Source organism: Aythya ferina (genome assembly GCF_964211825.1).
Source record: "Aythya ferina genome assembly, chromosome: 1".
Classification (NCBI taxonomy): domain Eukaryota; kingdom Metazoa; phylum Chordata; class Aves; order Anseriformes; family Anatidae; genus Aythya; species Aythya ferina.
In genome coordinates, this window is record NC_140296.1 from 178,498,950 (window position 1) to 178,513,582 (window position 14,633).

The following is a 14,633-nucleotide window of genomic DNA, read 5'->3' on the forward strand; positions in this document are numbered from 1 at the left end:
ATTAAAAATGCAATCTCATAGTAATTTGAAATGGTTCCCTCATAAGCACATAGGTCACATTGAGGATTGGAAATTACAAAGTTACAACTGGTAAAATAATCTTTTATGTGCTTCTGTGTTTGAATAGTAAAAAGGGAAAACCTTCCACACAGCTGTTACAATAAGATTGTAGCAGTTATTTAGCCTTCCACAGGACATTTCTTACAACTCTGGAACTGATGACAGGTGAATATCCAAGTGAAACTAAGTATTTTCTTAAATGCGTAATTATGGCTTAATAAAATAATTAAAGGATTGCATTGCTTGGTAATACTATCTGAGCTGCCTGTTAACCTGACATAATTTTACAAATGTGTTACAAATGTGTTACAAATGTGCAGTTTTATCCGAAGACAAGGGGTGTCTTCACACCTTGCCATGAATACGTAACTCGCATTAGCACAAGGCATAGACTATGTTGTATTCTCCAAAAATACCCAGTAAAGGCTTGCAACTTGTTTTTCTCTGAATTCAGAAAATTTTCATAGCTTCAATGAAGAAGAAAATGGATGTCCCTTATCTTCGTTAGGTATAATTTCTTTAACTGCTTACGAGTGGAGGTACAGCTGTGTTTAAATCCAGTAATCCAAGCCAATTCTTACCTGCTCAGAGGTCAGGTAAGGCTTTGACTCAGGAGCACACTGCCAAGTATCAGCCACCCTGTGCAGAGACAAGCTCTGAGAAGTAAGCTGCTTCAGGCTATCTAAGCGTGTGCCCGTGGACCACAGCACAGCTTAAACATGATCATTGTTTGTGTGCTAAGCCAATTGTTTGCATGCTAAGCCTTTACCTTGTCTGAAATCTCTGCCCAGACCTTCCATTACCTGCGGTAAAGAAGGGCTGCGAAGTTGGTGAAGGGCCTGCAGCATGAGTCCTGTGAGGAGTGGCTGAGGGAGCTGGGGTTGTTTAGTCTGGAGAAGAGGAGGCCCAGGGGAGACCTCATTGCTCTCTGCAACTGCCTGAAAGGAGCTGTGGAGAGCTGGGGGTCAGCGTCTTCTCACAGGTAACTAGTGATAGGACTAGAGGGAATGGCCTCAAGTTGTGCCAGGGGAGGTTCAGGTTGGAAATGAGGAGACATTTCTTCTCAGAAAGAGCAGTCAGGCACTGGGACGGGTTGCCCAGGGAGGTGGTGGCGTCACCGTCCCTGGGGGTGTTTAAGGAAAAGTTGGACCTGGTGCTTAGGGACATGGTCTAGCGGGTGACATTGGTGGTAGGGGGGGATGGTTGGACCAGATGATCTTGGAGGGCTTTTCCAACCTTAATGATTCTGTGATTCTATGACAGCAAGTGGTGGTTCCTCAGTCTGCAGACTGATTAAGTTGTTTAAACTGCCTCAATATTACCTGAAAAGAGTTTCTCATTACTTGAACAAATAATAGATGTGGAAATGCTTTATGTAGATGTGGAGGTGTGGGTCAGAGAGGTATAAGTTTTTCTGAATGTTCTGAGTGTAGCACAGATGCCAGGAGAGTTTGCTGCGCCCCTTGAAACACCCTGTTCACAATTACCTTACTGTGTTTTGCTTTGCTGAGTTCTCTGGAAGAGCACCAAACCTGTAAATCATATTCTCTGATGTCTGCAGTAAAATGAGCCTGTCATATAGCCAGATGACAGAGTTCTCCATCTGAGACTTCAGGCAGCTTTTGTGAAGAGGGATGTAGTGCTTACACTTGGATGCTGTTGTAAGGGGTATGGATGGTAAGAAAGGAGGACAAGGACTTAAAAAAAATATTATTTTTTTTTTACTTCAGTGCAGGTGAAATTCTTAATTTGTGTGTCCAAGCAGCCTTCATAAGCTTTCTCAGCCTTGTGCGCTTCCTTCCATGGTATCCTGTGTTGCAGTCCTTTACCTGTGTGTTCTCACTGCCAAAATTTCAGTGCTCCCGGATTGTCTCTGAGGCTTCTCCTTCACGTTCTCTTCATGAACACCCAGCTGGCTGAAGGCAGGAGAAAAGCCTGAAAGCATCTGAATGGCCTTCTATGGACCTTCTAAAATAGCTTTGAATGTTGCATTAGGATATGCATAAAAGAATCGCACAGTGTGGGAAGAACCATGGTAATGAAGACTTGCTAATTGTTGAACTAAATAATGTGTTATCAGTACTATTAAAACTACCTAACCAGACTGCAGCTGTATTGCCTAATGTGCAAATTCTTGAAAGATGCTAAACTGCTAAGAAGCTGGTTTGAGGGATGTGCAATTTTCCTCAATAAGAATACGCCAAATAGTGCATAAGAATACAAACCTAATGCCTGTGGCTATTTAAGCAATACTGTTTCATGTTAGGGAACTTCTCTGCCCCGCTTGGTGGGGCAGTAGATTTATACCCTGAAATACAAACAGCAGCACTTTTTTTACTATACAAGTGTGAAGTGCTCAAAACTCGTTGTAAATAAATAGTTACCCATATTTGATATTTTGATTATGGTAGGGAGCCCGGAGTGCTGAACCAAAATCTTTATTAATTTTACAAAATGTGCTGCATGTTATGGTGGTCGAATTGTAATGATGAAGTAAATGAAAACAACATTGTGTTTTGCTTGAGTTTTTTTCTCTAATTAGAAAGGATAATAGATAATCAGTGTACAGCAGTAGCTAACAACTTCTAATGTTTCTGAACATGGTGTAGTTGCAAGTCTGGTGTCTGGTCACTGATATCAAGGCCGGGTTTCCCAGCGAGTAATTCCATGGTTCGGTCTTCACTGCTTGTTTGCCACTAGTGTTTTGATACAGTAGAAGTGTAAATGAGAATTTGTCGTAAATCTTTTGTCAGTGGCTTCATTAATCCAAAATTCACTTTTGCCATCTGTTCTTAGTGATGTATTTCAGCTGGCTTTATTAAACTTTCTGTTTGATTTTTTAGCCTCATGTTTTCACTGGACCATCTCTTCTGAACGGGTATTTTTTCCACTTCCTTTTATATTTCTCTGATTTTTGTGAAAGACAGTGACCACTGTGAAATGGCCCAGCTGCTTCTGGTTGATGCTGGCTCATTTAGATGTCATTCTCCCATTTATCATCAGTGGTTTGGTCCCTGAGGAGCAGCTGTTCGTCTTTCTTGCCCTCTGTAGTAGCCGCGGGTTAAAAGCCTTCTCTTTATCTGCCTGGTGTAGGAGCTTTGTAACTAGATATGCCATCTGTTTCAACCTCACAAGCAGGTACGGTGTGGTTCTTCTGCATTAACAAATAGTTTGGCGCAATAGGAATGGCACGGTGGATAAAAGCAATTGGTGCTGCAGATCCTACAGCTGTATTCTGTGGTTTGGCATTTTTACTTGGGATTACATGCAGTCAGCCTTCCCACACCAAACAGCCTCAGCATGCCCGTGATGCAGAGCTGTCTGAAATGGTGCCCCTTGTTGGAGACCTGTGCCAGGACTTGGAGCGTGTTTTGCACGTACCTGGACCCCAAACAAATCTAGTTAGCATGCCCCAAAACTGCCCTCTGAACCAAACCCATGTGCAGAGCAGCTGGAGGCCTTTCAGGGATGTCAGGACTCCTGTGCGGGTTGGATCTGCTCCAAGAGGCTCGGTAAGAGGGATGGGGCTGGTGAGGAGCAGAGGGAAGCGTGGCACAGCACTCTGCCAAAGGTCTGCGTGCACGCTGCATCGGCCCAGAGCAGAACACAACTCATGGCATGGAAACAGCAGTGCTTATGGAGCAAATGCTTGCAGTAATAAGTGATGCTGCTGTCACTGGAGCATCTTGCTAGCATTTGTCTTGACCAGTGTGCCAGCACAGAATTTTATTATGACTCAGTAATGCACGAATAAATGAGATAGAGCTTTTTTTTTCTGAAGGATGGCATGTAACAGAAAACATCCTGCTTGAGGTTTTAATTTGATTTTGTCTTCTATGGAATGAAAATACGCAGCCTGTGTTATTACTGTGCTAATTTAATGTTCAGGAGTCTGCATGTATTTACACAGTTAGCAAAATGTTGCCTGAGAAACCTAAACAACTTGCATCACTAATTCTAACGTTCTAATTCTTTTTCTTGAGGAAATTAACTTCAATTATTTTACCATCCATGTCTAAAAGCTACATTAGCAGAAACAGTCAGTAAGTGTACACCATACTTAAGATCTGCGTCCTGTATTTAATTAATGCCTGAAGGTCAAGAGAAATAAGCACAGCATCACAAAGTGCTCATTTCAAACTCTGGGATAAAGTCAGAGTATGCTCACAGAAATCTGATGTGGTCTGCTGTGAGATGTCACCAAGATCTACAAAACGTTAATATTTGAGCTCTGACTTTAAAATACTTTCTTCTGAAAATAGTCTTCAAAAAATATTTATAAGATGTGTAAGTAGTGGATTATTTGAAATACAGTCAGGGCTTTGTTTTCCTTAGCTAAGGTATCAATTAGGCTGAACCATATTGATCCACATCACTGCACATTATAATGAGCTGTCCTTTTCAGCCATTGTTTTTTCCAGTTTGAATGCCAATTTATGGAGGTTTGATTCTAAAAGTAGAAACAACTTCTTTTGCTACACTCCATCTGGAAAAGCTCCAGGTTGCTGAGAAAGCAGCACCAGCCCGCAGTGCTTCGGATACCACAGTGCCTCTTCGCTGTACTCATTCACCTTAAATACAAAATTTGGTAAACAAGTTGGCCTTGGAGGTCTTCTGAATATCAAGAAGCTCTATCAGAATACCTGATTGAGATTTCCACCTGTCCTGCCATTATGAAACCTACAGATGCCAGAAGTGGGGTTTCTCGGGATGTGCTTTAAGTTTAGGACTAATTTCTGTTAGCCTTACAAAAATTAAAGTGACAGTTAAAATGAAAATTTCACATTTTTTAAAACTTGTTTTTCAAGGAACATATACCACTGGAAAAGAGTTAGAAGCCCTGTAATACAGTTGAGTCAGGAGCATGGTAAAATTCCCGTTATAATTGCGTGAGGGTGTCTCATAGGAACCTCAAAAGGAGGCTTTAGATTTTTAAAGGAAAATCACACAGCCTTACTTTTATCTACAGAAAGCAAAGCAATGATTTAAAAAGACCACTAGGAAGCCCTTTTAACATCAAGAGGAAAAATTTTGAATCTGTGTAAATATGTTCTTGGGAATTGAATCCTTTTAGAGGAATAGGAAAAGTAACAAGAGGAAAGATGAGGAAAATTCTTGTAATAAAGGATTATTGATCTCTACTAAATAATGATAACAAGAAATGCAGAGTTAAACTAGTTAATACCTTATAGAAGAAGTGTTATTCTCTTTATTAAACATGGTGTTAAGACCCCTTGGTTTTGTAAGAGCTAAGGTCACAATTTCAGTAAATGGAAACTAAGACAGACTCCTACATACTGAATTTGTCTGCTGACAACAGGCCTTTTTTAACAAGCACTTGCACATCACTTTGAAACACAGAAAATCAGTATTCTGTGTTAGACTGTCTAATGTGCCCTGTGGTGGAGGAGGGCACTGGTATTTTTGTGATTCAAAAGCTTATGAAAACATCTTCCGAGACACAGGCTGAAGGAAGTTCAGGTTCCTACAGGTTACCTATAGATTGTATGGCTTACAGAAGCCTGAAAGAGCCTTTATGTAAGTATGCTTTCTTCACCAAGAGGGTGGTCAAGCATAGGAAGAGGCCACCCAGGGAATTGGTGGAGTCCCCATCCCTGGAGGTATTCAAGAGATGCGTGGACAGGGCACTAAGGGACGTGGTTTAGTGAGGGGACTCTGTAGGCCGTTTGACAGTTGGACTTGGTGATCTTGAAGGCCTTTTCCAACCCAAATGACTCTGATTCTATGGTAACTTCAAGCTTGTGAATATTTTCAGGAAAGTCCATGGAGCAATGGCAGTGGTAAAATACACAAGCACTGAATTCACACACAGATCTTCACTTCTGACACCCTCCACGGGATATTTTTAAAGGTCTGAAATCAATCTTGATCAGCATGGCAGCAGTTTTCACTTGAAAATCGCTGAAATTTAGTCTTTAAACCTCTGCCTTAAAACTGCATTGTTTAATATTTTAATATTATGCCTTTGATATGCTAATGTATAAAATAGCAAATTAACCAGAAAAAAAAAGGTAATATGAATTAGTTAGATTTAAACCCTAAGTACAAAACAAGAACCAAGACAACCACTCTTGTCCTGTTTCAAATTCTTGTGTTGGATATTTTCCTCCTCTCCCTGGGAACTAAGCGTTTGGAGTTTCAGGCCACATAATTACCTTGGTAATCTTTGAAGATAGTAGGGCAAGTTTTAATCATTGCTTCTGAATCCCTGATTTTAATATCTTAACACAGAACTGAACTCCATGTCTACCATGTCATGGGATCACACTAAACAATAAAAGATCGATATTATTTGCTTCAAAAATAACGTCTTTGCTGAAGTGTCCTACTATTCTGACTACCCCCTGAAATCAGTATAATAATTCATACAAACCTAAGTGATTCATAAATATCAATTGTTAACATTAAGCATTTAAGTACAGAGGAGATGTCAGGGAAGACCGCTGATTGTGGAGTACCACCTCAGAATCATCTTGTTTTGCTTTATTGCTTTTCTAATAATAAAGGAAAAAAGTATAAACTGATACAGTTCTTTAGTTATTATTAAGACAGTCTCTCTGTATTTATGCTTACAGTTTTCATCTTGCCAATGCACCGAAGTGAGTAAGTGTAATAGCCTGCTGAATGAGGTTGTTCGCATGAGTGCAACGCTTGCACAAATAAATATTTGTAGAACTAACCACAAAGTTTGCACAGCAGACTGCACCCAAAGCCAAGATTCGGGAAAGGAAATGTTTTGGAGAGGATCATATGACAAAGATAAATAAGTGTTCTTGAAGGGACGGAGCTGGAGGATGGAGGGGGGCTGATTTAACTCATATATGTGCCACATTTGTGGTTTTGGGTAGTGATGAGGGAACAGGGTAGAGTAGAAACAACTGAGAATTAGGGTTTATGGAAAATTGCGTGAAGTAATTAAACTGAACTTGGTTTCCCAATTTGTGTCACAGCCCTGAATAGATTTGTCTGCTGAAGGTGTTAGAGCGGTGGAGGAGGAAGACTGTGGAAAGGGTATCCAGGAGGAGTGTGCAGGGTGGGGTTAGAAAAGAAGGTGTAGTGATAGGTGTGGAAGACAGGCGAGCTGAAGGTGTTTTGGCCATGGGAGTAATGAAAACGAGCGCTCCCTTCACAGCACGTAAGAAATAGCCAGGATCTGTCTTGCGAACCTAGAGCAGCACCCACAGGCAAGGCTAAATCCTCAAGCACTTCCAGAGGAATTGGTTCTTATGTATTGACTGGAAGAAGGAGTGGATGCACTACAACTTGGGAAATACTCTGAAGATGTTACTGAAACCGATAAAGTACCTGCTGTAGGAAGAGTCCAAGGTAACAGCCTTCAGTGGTTAATGAAACGGTTCTGCTATTAATCATCACATAGGTTGTCACTTGTGGGAATTACTGTAGATTTTTTAATTCCAACTTCTGGACAGGGAAGATGGAAAAAAATTAGGTAAACATATGTTCTGTTGGTAATTTTTTTTTTTGCAAAATATTTTGCAAAGGGTAGGACTTGACTTTGTATTTTGAGTATAGCACAAGTTATAGCACAAGATTTTTTTGCCATGGGTACACAGGCAATGCTACCATTTCATCCTCCAGGTGTTCTGCAAACAGAAACGCACTACCTTTAAGTGGTAAGAAATCAGAGTAGCGCTAAAGGATGTAATAAAAATATTTCATTCTGAATTGAAGATAAATATTGTTTCATGTTTATGACAAAGACATCAAACCCTGCTATGCTAATGTTACTCCATGCTACTTACCTAGAAATGAGGTATTATGTGGCTCTGAGCTTGCACAGAACTTGCCTGTAGTGTGTTAAATATTTATAAATGGCATATTAGCATCAGCACTTAAATATTGTTATGACTGCTTATTAGGGGCATTTTCACCTGTGTGCATGTCCCTCTCGATGGGAGCACGGTGCTTTTGCCATGGTGTTTCTTGTTATTCACGCAGGGTTTTGTCTTCCTGGGCTTAAGCAGAAAGATGGCAAGCAGTGGCATATACCTATTGGTGAGCTAGGCAGTCATGTAGTCTGTTATTTAAACATGATCTCGTTGGCAAGCGGATTGGTTTTGTTTTATTAAAATTCCAACACTTCACATTTTTATTAATCACTTTCCCACTCCTTCTATTCACTTGTGCTCTGATGCCTCTACGCCGGTACCCATAGCAACACTTGTTAATGCTAATGAAACTGCAACATCCTAAGCTCCCCGACAGAGCAGCCCTGTTAAATATGGCTATTTAGCACAGTTGTATTTCTGTTAGCTCCAGCTCCCAGCAGACACCTGCTCTGTAGAAACTCAGTCCTGTGATACTAGGATTTGGTAACCCACAGCTTTTCTCAGATCTGTCATTTTACAGGAGTAAAATTCTCGTATTCCCGGACAGCGGATGCTACAGAATATGTACGTTTTCTGCAAAACTGGCAAGGTTTAGCTGTAGGATTAAGTATGCTTTTGAAGTGCTCATTTGCATTCAATGAAAAACTGCACACGACTGAGCCTGACTGATCTTAGGGGAAGCTACGGGATGAGTCCTCTCCTAGAGCACATGGACATTTTAACTAAATATCATCAATAGCGTGTTAACAAGCAGAAGTAATAGCTAAATAATTCCTCATGAACTCAGGCTGAATAATAATTCAACTTAATAGGAGTACTTGAGTGCTTTAATACATAGAGTGAGGAAATAGTTACGTGTATTGATTCTCCTTTCCCTAAGGAGCATTTTTGCATGTGCTGTTGGTGAGGATGATGACAGGGTGGTTTATTTCCTTTATTCTGAGTTTTGGTTTTGAATACTGTTTATTTGGCAAGTCATTAGTCATCCATCTTTCATACTCCAGAAAACAAAGGGAAAAATCCTGTAATCAGTATAAAATCTCTTCCAAGAATGCGAGCACAAATGAGGGAGTGCAGCAGTGCCAGCAGATAGGTTCTGTAGCGCCAAGGCTGCCAAAGAAGGAAGCTGTCATGTGTGTCTTTCGAGAGGCACGCCAGTACTTCTTGGTACTCGTTTTTATTACAGCTCAGGAAAACTCGAATGCTAGGAAAAGCTTTAAACCTACTCTTTCCAGCAGAGTTTTAAATGTGGTGCTGCTTTGTGCAGAGTTGACTGTAGGGATACAGCCTAGCTCCCTAATGTGGGGGGCTGGTTATTCTGAGGACTACACATTTTTGCCAAGTAAGCGGTGTGAGCTTGGGGGAGGGTGCTCAGCCTTTCTGTTCTCCAGTAGGCATCTGTTATGCTGTTGTTGCAGAGTGCCAGGTTTGCTGTGTGCCTTTTGTTTTCCCATCATTTGTTCTCCCCTTTGTTCTTTACGTGTCTAAAACGCTCAGTCTTTTCCTCATTGTTTGGTCTCATTTATATGGCCGTGTATCTGTGGGGCGTTCATTTTTGTTGTAGGATCGTTTCAAGTTCTGCTAATCTCCTCATAATATTAACCAGCTGTATTAATGAGATAATAAACCAGACTTGTTGGTAATGAATTGATTCATTCAGCTACTGGATTTAATTAGAAAGACACTTAACATTCCAGCAGATGTTCTTATTTTGTTTCATTGTCCTTGTGTTACCAACAGTGGGCTTATAAATACATACTGTACATGGTCGTATTTACATAATATGCTCTTCAACTTGAAGCCTTGTTGTTGTGCCATACACTGCAAAAAAAATGACACGAAACCTCTAAATTCCTGTCTTAAGTCAACTGGCATGAATTCCTCTGTCATCATTTAATTTCTTCGACTACTCACAGGCTTGAATTTTCAGAGCATTCTCTGGAAATATTCTTCAGTGTTCTTCATCTGATAAGAAAATGCTTAATTTTCCTAAAAGGAAGTAGAGTTCTTCTTTCATAGTTAAAAAAACATGGTACTGGGCTTATGTTATCTCCTTTCCAGTCCCGTGACGTTCATTCTTGGTTTTGCAGAGGCAAAACTTCAAAAGGAAGGGCATGCAAAGGAAGGGCCCCTCTGTTCAGTGTTCCCTGTGGACTACTTCGGGAGTTCCTCTGGTAGTTCAGAGAGGGAGGATGAGGTGGAGAAGGATGGATAACAAGGCTTCCCTCCGCTCGGTGGTGGCAGCAAGCTGTGAACTGTCCCCTAGAACTTTGCCTTTCACAAGTGGCCTTTAAATGCACAAATCTCTCCTTGCTTTTCTTTCTGCTGCTCAGATCTGCTGTATTGGCCATAAAATTACACGGCGTGTTGCTTTGTGGTAATTGCATGTGTGGTTGTGCAGGCAGAGTACATTGCCTGTATTGCTGTAGTCTTTATTGTGCCTGTGTGGGTATAGCGCTTACTTAATGTGCAAACTAACATTAGTTTTGAGTTGGGAACAACGGTATTTAAAACTAAAAATGTTCCAGTAAGGAAAATGAATCCATTTTGAGCCTGTTGCTTCATTAGTTGTGAAGGTTAACCAGTCTATATTTAACAACAGTTAAACTAAAGCCATATAATTTCTTTAATGGACAGCCTATTTTCTTTTGTTGCTGCTAAGGTGCTACACAGAGCGTGTGGTGTGCAGGAGTCAGGATTCCATTGTACTAGTTCCGTATGCGTACCTCTAACAAAAAGTAATGCCTGTTCCAGTTTTCAAAGTAATTTGCATAATCCACATCATTTTCTATACCATCTCATTATCAAATGTCTTTAAAGTATTCATTTTATTTTCCCCTGAAGAATTGGGTATAGCTTCTAGTCTTTGTTTTCGAAGAATATATTCCTCTCATCTCTTCTTTCTAGCAATTTACATTTTTAGCTCTGTATTAGCTGTAAAAGACTACAATTTTATCTGTCATGTTAAAGGTTGAACAACATAGTGTCAGCTGTCAGCTGTCAGTTGGGTGAATGACAGAGGGGTTTTCTGGGCTCCTGAGTAGGGTGGACTCCCTCTGAAGTCTTTGGGGTATCTACTTGAATAAAAGTCATGTTGATTTTCCTTTGGGTAGAGGAGGAAAACTCAGTGGTGAAAGGAGACTTGGGCAGAAACTTTACGGAGGGATTTCTTAAGGAACTGGATCCTGTGCTGTTCACCACAGCCACAAATAGGAAGGGTGTTAGGTGATAAATTTTGCTATTAGTGAACTTTTTTTTTTCCCCAAGTAGTAAGCATTAGGGCCAACTGAAGCATTGCAGAAGAATCTCATGTTATTTGAATGAACTGGGCAATAAAAATGCTATTCAGTGTTAACAAATGCAGAGCAATGCACTTGGGAGTGAACACAACGAACATGTCCGCTGTCATGTGTGCTAATACCTGATTTACTTTTCTGAAACTTTGGAAACACTGAAGATAATTGAATGGTTATGAATGATCCTAAAAGCAAGCAAAATGCTAGGAGTAGAAAAGGAACAGAGAAAAGACTGAGGAAAAACTGCAGTGATTTAGAGATCCATTTTCTTTTGTTCTTGTTTTCACCCCACTCCCTCCTCCAACTAAAAGGGGTGAGTAGGACAGGCAAAGGGTTGGACGAGGGCAGCAAGGAATGAATAACTGTGAGGAGAATGTGAAATGCTGCTGCAGGTTTTGGTAGGTGTTAAAAGACGGACAATTTCAAAAAAGTGCCGAAACAAATCCATGAAAGAAAAATCCATAAAATGCTGCTAAACTGAGGCACAGATAGAGCCTGTGTCTTAAACTCTCCACCCTCAGATTTGTGGCAGACTGCTATTTGTGTGATCGCTGGTGGTTTGCCCTGTTTTCCCAAGGTATTTGCTTCTTGCCACTGTCAGACAGGGTGCTTGTGCTAGCTGGATGTTTAATCTGACCCTGTGAAGTCATTCTTGTGGCAGGAGGTTTTAAGAGGAAAGCTTGCAGCTTTCCACTCATTTTCACGCGACTGCAAGTGGGAGGCTGCTGGAGCCTGAGAACCCCATGCAAGTGTTTTACCTCCCTGGTAGCCCGTAGCAGTGCTTTAGAGTTCAACAGCATTTCTTCATTACTTGTGGCCATTCTGCTCCAAACATAGCATCAAAATTAGCTGCTTTTTCAGGGATTTCAGTAACATGTGTAGCTTTATTTGGACTATTTTGATGTTTGTGTTATGTGCTAATCCATTAAGTACTATGCTAAAGGCTGTACATCTTTGTTCTCTGCTGTGCATTTGCTTTCTTGTTCAGTGTTTTCTTGCAGCAGATGAGTACAAAGATTTTTTTTATTTTTTTTTCCCTCGCCTCCTCCTTTAAGTGCCTTTGAAATAAATTGCGTAAGCTTCTTCAGTCACCACACTGGTCCAGCAGATGATATTTAAGTCATCCTCATACGGTATTAGCTACTCTCTTTGGGCATCAAAAATATTTCACCTCCATTTATTCCTTCTGCAACTCACCCCTACACTGAAAGATGAACAGGTCTGTTCTCCAAGTCCAAATAATTATTTTTCCCTGGTACTTGTGCTAAGGGACTATCAGCCCCTTGTCTACATTGAATAGCAAGTCTTGCCATGCATACCCATCTTGAGAAAGTTAGTTTGTTGAGGCAGATAGGCTTTTGTTTATTTGGACTTCCAAATGTTTAAATAGGTCACTGCAAGAGACCTACACCAAAACTGAACAAAAAGCAGGCTAGCAGCTTACTGGGCACAGCTGAACTGGCTGACAGAGTATCCTCTTAGTTCTTTTGGTGTCAGTGAGAGTCAGCAATTGCAGAGGAAATTAAGTTGCTCTACTTTTCTCTGTAAACACATTTTAATGATTCTCCAGGCTATAAACCCATGCCGACTGTAAGAATGCACAAACCTAGAATCTTGCAGCTAAAACGTTCTGCTTGGAAGTGCTGACCCTTCTGCCGGGATTGCTATATCATTTTGTGTAGCAGTAGCTGTTCTTAAAATAGGAAAAAATGGAACAATTTATACAATCCCAATTTAATAAAGAAATATCTAGGGGAAGGGAATAGGCTGATGTGCAGGTAAAAGTAGGAGAAAAGAAATGTTAGACTGCCAATTGCAGTTGTATTGCTCCAGGTAATGGTGTGCTCCGTGCACTACCATTGCTCTGTGCTGTGTAGTTTGACGAGATAAACTGAATTCAGTGTAACGTGGCCATCAGTCTTCTGCCAAGGCACTGCCTTGCCGGGAAGTTTTATTTTTCAAATTGCTTAGGTAAAGGCTTTAGCAGTTGTGCAGGGCAGCTTTTTAGTTCCACGAGCAGCATGGACCTCAAGAAGCCTTACATCCTATGGCGCTGTCCTGCAGCAGCAATCAGTGCACGCTGTGGCTGCTTCGGAGCACTACGTGTGCAAACCAGCTGGCCAGCTGCTGCTGAACAGCACGTGTGATGGATGAGGAGACCTGCACTCCCCTCTCTGTGCCTCTTCCTTTACCTGACCGAAAATTTGTCACAGGATTTTTAGGAGTTTCCCAGCTCCATCTCTGTCTGAGGATGGTGGGGGGAGTTGCAGAAGAACTTTTCTCCTAGGAACAAAAAGCTAAATGGATATGATTCCTAAAATTATTTTTCATTTTTTTCCATGTGGACAGGTTATCAGATTTATCAGGTACCAGATTTAGTGTGCTTGGCAATATAATACATCCGTGTGAATTTTGTAGGGTGAAAATTGTCCTACATTTATTCTTCTATCTGATAAATAGTGTTAATTAAACTTCCATTAACCTTACATATTTTAAAATTCTGTGACAAAATAATAGGCTTGGGAGAAGGCAGGAGATGTCCTTATCTTTTCTTAATTCTGTGGATACCTTCAGAAACTGAAACACGGGAGTTTCTCTCTGAACACCAGCAAACACTTTTTCACTGTGCAGGCGACTGAGCACTGGCACAGGCTGCCCAGAGAGGCTGTGGAGCCTCCCTGCTTGGAGATCCTCAAAAGCCACCTGGACGTGGTCCTGGTCAACCTGTTTTGGGTGTCCTTGCTTGAGCAAGGGCTTGGACCAGATGGCCTCCAAAGGTCCCATCCAACCTCAGCCGTTCTGTGAACCTGTGAAATTTCTTTCCAGAGGTGTTCATAGCATTGCAGGAATCCGAAGATGTGGAGTTTTCAAGTTGATTTCATATCACAAGAGTCAAGGAGACCCGGGATGTTTTCTTTTTTCATTCTCAATGCAGACACTATTGGAGAGCTTTTTCTGGTTGCTTTTATTCTCCTTGTGCTATCTGAAATTGAAGATATGTAAGGATAATTAGGAGAAATCAGCATACAAACCTGTCTGTGCTATACCATTTAATGCCTTCCTGATAGTATGAGAAATGAGGAAAAGAGACAAGCCTCATTCACATCAGCAGGTAACCTATGTAGTGAGAGAAAAGTAGGTTTCTCATCATAAAATTTCATTTAGTAATAAGCAGTGCACTTGTGCTGTCTAATAAACTTCGATTTGCTGTCAGCTAGAGTTTCATTTGGAGTATATATTTGAGAAGTGTCCTGTGCTAACCTCACACTACCCATCTTGGAGATAACTGTGGTGGTTTTACGCAGGTGGGCAGCTGAGCTCCACCGCAGCCGCTCTCTCACTCCCCCTCCTCAAAGAGAAAGAGAGAGAAAATAAAATGGAAAGGGCTCGGGTTGAGATAAGGACA

General features: G+C 41.0%; 1 protein-coding gene across 1 annotated transcript in view; it reads left to right on the forward strand.

Annotated features, from left to right (window-relative positions):
* The window catches only part of ZNF277 (zinc finger protein 277), a 55,201-nt gene that overhangs the window by 5,690 nt on the left and 34,878 nt on the right, over nt 1–14,633 (forward strand). The gene's annotated exons all lie outside the window — the stretch shown is intronic.